Consider the following 6,017-nt stretch of genomic DNA (forward strand, 5'->3'; position numbering starts at 1 on the left):
CCTCCCCGCCTGCCCTACGCTATTTTGTTGGCAGGTCAGATCAGCTGATCGGATTGTTTTCGCTCTCGGTCAGAGTCGGGTCACGGGGTAGTGCATGATGGGAAGTGTAGTTCAAGAAGTCAATCATCCGCCATTGATTCTGGTGTTTGTATGTTGGTTAACTTTCCCCATTAACGAATTACATATTACACAACAAAACATTTCATACTAAATATGCACAACACGGAATGCACAACAAATCGATGACAATTTTTTTTTTTTTTTTTTTGCACAATGTTTCTGTCAGAAAGTGTCTGTGCATTAAAATAAAAGCCTGGAATCTTACTTGTTTCAATCATTCTGCTCCATAAATATTTGGACAATTGCAGTTTTTGTAATTTTGCCTCTGTACGCCAGAATCAGAATCAGAATAGCCTTTATTTGCCAAGTACCTTCAAAGAGTACAAGGAATTTGACTCCAGCTTGAAGTGTACTCTCTTTGTACAAGCATTTATAAATATACAGGAAACACTAAATAATTCCCAATAAAAACATATGCAAATAAAATGTGCAAAAAAATATGTGCAAAGGAGAAAAAGACAAACAGATTGAGTTTGTGCATGAGGTATAATTATTGAGTTTTTGACAGGTTAAATTGTTCAGTGTGATGGCCTGTGGAAAGAAACTGTTCCTGTGTCTTGTGGTTTTGACGTACAGAACTCTGTAACATCAACCAGAGGGGAGAAGTTTAAACAGTGTGTGTCCAGGGTGTGAGTGGAGATGTTACTAGCTCGCTTCCTGGTCCTGTATAAGTCCTGGATGCAGGCCAGTCTGGCTCCAATGATTTTTTTCTGCAAACCTGACAGTTCATTGAAGTCTGTGCCTGTCCTGTTTGGAGGCAGAGGGAAACCAAACAGAGATGGAGATGCACAGGACAGACTGGATGATGGATGTGTAAAAGATGATGAGCAGTTCCTGGGGCAAGTTGAACTTCCTGAGCTGTCTGAGGAAGTACATCCTCTGCTGTGCCTTTTTCCTGATGGAGTTTATGTGGGAGGTCCACTTCAGACAGGCTTTTACACATCCATCATCCAGTCTGTCCTGTGCATCTCAGTCTCCGTTTGGTTTCCTTCTACCTCCAAACATGACAGGCACAAACTTCAACAAACTGTCAGGTCTGCAGAAAAAAAAAATCATCAGAGCCACAATGGATTGGAATTAAACGATCAAGATGTCTTTGTAATGTATACATTCAACTTTAATTCAAGGGGGCTTGACAAAATAATACATTAATGAGTTTGGAATTATAACAGTTTTTAAATGCAATTCAATTTATTCTTTCTTGTCACTGTATACAAGATACAACAAAATTGTGATTGTCTCTCTTGTGGCGCTACAAAAACATTTCACACATACAAGACAAAACTACTCCAGAACAACCACATGGTTTTTATTATTTTCATTAATAATATTAGTATTATTGTTATTATTGTTGTTGTTATTTTTCATATCTGTGCTGTGCTGCAAATGGAACTGTAATTTCCCTGAGGGATCTTGCCCAAAAGCTCAATAAAGTTTTATCTATCTATCTATCTATCTATCTATCTATCTATCTATCTATCTATCTATCTATCTATCTATCTATCTATCTATCTATCTATCTATCTATCTATCTATCTATCTATCTATCTATCTATCTATCTATCTATCTATCTATCTATCTATCTATCTATCTATCTATCTATCTATCTATCTATCTATCTATCTATCTATCTATCTATCTATCTATCTATCTATCTATCTATCTATCTATCTATCTATCTATCTATCTATCTATCTATCTATCTATCATCTACCACATCACAAACCAGGGGCAGGGAAAATGTAAAATGTAAGAAGTTCTACATAAAAATAAAAATATAGAATAAATCTCAGTATTGCATGGAATAAAATGCAATATGGAATAAGGTGCAGGCTACTCTTGCATTCAGCTTGTCCGACATGATCACATTAAATATTGCACATAGAAATCAGGTTTGTAAGATAAAATAAGATAAACTTTATTGATCCCACAGTGAGCAAAATCACTTGTTGCAGAAGCAAGAGTTGTACAGAAGTAAAGAAAAAGAAAAATATTTACATTAAAAAGGTGACTAAAGTATATTGCGATGTTTGCTGGTGGGTGCATAAATACTGATGTGAACAGATTATGTGAAAAATAGAATATAGTGAGTATAAGTATAATATTATTGCAGAGGATACATTGCACAGTTGTGCATTTAATAAAGCACAAAAGGTGAAGGCAAACGTAGGTGACTGTGCAAAATCAGCAGGTGATTATGGTGCTAGAAACATTTTGAGGTATTATACAGCACTGAGTATTATAATTGCTTTGGGATGGAAACAGTTTTTAAATCTGTTTGTTTTTATATAAGGTCCCTCCATTTACAGAAGCTACAATTCAATGATAAAGAAAATAAAGAATTATTTTACAACAACCACTTTTACAGACAGTTTTCTTTAGACAAGTCAGGGGACAAATACATCAACATTTCCTACTGACATGCTATCAGTCGTGAAGAAATACAAACCATATAGCAAATCTGTCTGTTTAAAAACTGAGGGAATGGCAAGAAAGAGACTAGTGAGGGAAGCCACCAAGACACCCAGTGGCAACTCTGAAGGAGTTATAAGCTTCTGCAGTTGTGACTGGAGAAACTGTGTAGAGTGCAACTTTTGTCCATTGCATCAGTAGCTGTTCGGCTTCATGGTGGAGTGGAGTCAGATCAGGACTTTCAGAAAAGAAAATAGATAGAATTTAGACGTAACTCTCATTTGCTATCTCGCAAATTGCAGCTGAAATGTCCCTTTTCATCTCTCTGTTGTTTTGAATTTTGTGTTGACAGGAAAATATATTTCACACAACTATGGGCACGGTCGACTTAATATGGCAACCACGTTGCTATGCTCAGTCACAGGGTTGGTATACTCAGTCACAGTGTTGCTATGCTCAGTCACAGTGTTGCTATACTCAGTCACAGTGTTGCTATTCTCAGTCACACTGTTGCTATGCTCAGTCACACTGCTGCTACGCTCAGTCAGTGTTGCTACACTCAGTCACAGTGTTGCTATGCTCAGTCACACTGCTGCTACGCTCAGTCAGTGTTGCTACGCTCAGTCACACTGTTGCTATGCTCAGTCACACTGCTGCTATGCTCAGTCAGTGTTGCTACACTCAGTCACGGTGTTGCTATGCTCAGTCACACTGTTCCTATACTCAGTCACACTGTTGCTACACCCAGTCACAGTGTTGTTACGCTCAGTCACAGTGTTGCTATACTCAGTCACACTGTTCCTATACTCAGTCACACTGTTGCTACACCCAGTCACAGTGTTGTTACGCTCAGTCGCAGTGTTGCTATACTCAGTCACACTGTTGCTACACGCAGTCACACTGTTGCTACACTCAGTCACACTGTTGCTATACTCAGTCACACTGTTGCTATGCTCAGTCACAGTGTTGCTATACTCAGTCACAGTGTTGCTATGCTCAGTCACACTGTTGCTATGCTCAGCCACACTGTTGCTATACTCAGTCACACTGTTTCTACACTTAGTCACACTGTTGCTACGCTCAGTCACACTGTTGCTATGCTCAGTCACACTGTTTCTACACTCAGTCACACTGTTGCTACGCTCAGTCACAGTGTTGCTACACTCAGTCACACTGTTGCTATACTCAGTCACACTGTTGCTATACTCAGTCACACTGTTGCTATGCTCAGTCACAGTGTTGCTACACTCAGTCACACTGTTGCTATACTCAGTCACACTGTTGCTATACTCAGTCACACTGTTTCTACACTCAGTTACAGTGTTGCTATACTCAGTCACACTGTTGCTATGCTCAGTCACAGTGTTGCTATACTCAGTCACAGTGTTGCTATGCTCAGTCGCACTGTTACTATGCTCAGTCACACTGTTGCTACGCTCAGTCACACTGTTGCTATACTCAGTCACACTGTTGCTATGCTCAGTCACAGTGTTGCTATACTCAGTCACACTGTTGCTATACTCAGTCACACTGTTGCTACGCTCAGTCACACTGTTGCTATACTCAGTCACACTGTTTCTACACTTAGTCACACTGTTGCTACGCTCAGTCACACTGTTGCTACGCTCAGTCACACTGTTTCTACACTCAGTCACACTGTTGCTACACTCAGTCACACTGTTGCTATGCTCAGTCAGTGTTGCTACACTCAGTCACACTGTTGCTATACTCAGTCACACTGTTGCTACACTCAGTCACACTGTTGCTACGCTCAGTCACACTGTTGCTATGCTCAGTCACAGTGTTGCTACGCTCAGTCACACTGTTGCTATACTCAGTCACACTGTTGCTATACTCAGTCACACTGTTGCTACACTCAGTCACACTGTTGCTATACTCAGTCACACTGTTTCTACACTTAGTCACACTGTTGCTACTCTCAGTCACACTGTTGCTACGCTCAGTCACACTGTTTCTACACTCAGTCACACTGTTGCTACACTCAGTCACACTGTTGCTATGCTCAGTCACAGTGTTGCTACACTCAGTCACACTGTTGCTATACTCAGTCACACTGTTGCTATGCTCAGTCAGTGTTGCTATACTCAGTCACACTGTTGCTATACTCAGTCACACTGTTTCTACACTCAGTCACACTGTTGCTATGCTCAGTCACACTGTTGCTACGCTCAGTCACACTGTTTCTACACTCAGTCACACTTGCTACGCTCAGTCACACTGTTGCTATGCTCATTCACAGTGTTGCTACACTCAGTCACAGTGTTGCTATACTCAGTCACACTGTTTCTACGCTCAGTCACACTGTTGCTACGCTCAGTCACACTGTTGCTATGCTCAGTCATGTGATATGCGACTAAGCTATTACAGTGATTCTTCATGTAATAATGCACACATATGGCAATAGAAAAGTGAACAAACTGGCACAGCTCAGCTGAAACTCAGTTGTACCCCTGAAGTGGGACATGAGTACATTCCTCTGTTATTGCAAAAGGTGATGTGCTTGATCGAATGAAGGAAGACATTACTTGACAGGAAATATCCAGTCAATGTTGACCCGTTACATCATGAAAGCATGTGGCCCAGGTGGCCTATTTACTGCATAATTTAAGAACACTGCCCTCGCAAGCTAAATGAATATCTAATAACAGTATATCTCCCAGGGCTAAGTGTAGGTGATGCAGCACAATTTTTTGTTAAAGTAAATGCAGCAAAAGTGGATGTCTCAAAAGTGTCTCCTAGAAAAATGCTCCACGGGAGAAAAGAAAACTGATTTAATGGCTCCTACGGGCACATCAGTGCTTCAGAGTAAAAGCAATCGGCCATTTGTCCTGAAATAACCCTTTGAGTTTTTCTACCATTACTCCAATAGATGTATGTCCCCCCACAGGATCCTCAAAGGGCCACAGATTACAGTAATTTATAATAATAATAATAATAATAATAATAATTGTTGTTATTATTATTATTATTATTATTATTATAGGCCCATGTTTTGTGATTGTTACACATAAACATAAATAACAGCACTTATGAGATCATGCTGCTACTTTGGATCTTCTTTTTTCTGAGAAGGTGACTCTGAAAGTACCTTAAAACAGGTTAACATTATTATTATTATTATTATTATTATTATTATTATTATTATTATTATTATTATTATTATTATCATTATTATTATTATTATTATTATTATTATTATTGCTACTGCGACTGTAGGATATGCTGATGATATTATATTGTATTATTATTGCTGTTGGTGGTGTTGGTGATGCTGTTATATTGTGATATTGTTCATTTGTTGTTATATTATTATTGCTGATGATGATGCTGTAACATTGTCATATCACTTGTTGTCGTATTATAATTATTATTATTGTTGCTGTTGGTGATGATGCTGTTATATTGTCATATTGTTATTGCTAATTTGTTGTTATATCATTGTTATTATATTATTGTGTGTTGT

This window comes from Thalassophryne amazonica, chromosome 19 (assembly GCF_902500255.1).
Source record: "Thalassophryne amazonica chromosome 19, fThaAma1.1, whole genome shotgun sequence".
NCBI lineage: Eukaryota > Metazoa > Chordata > Actinopteri > Batrachoidiformes > Batrachoididae > Thalassophryne > Thalassophryne amazonica.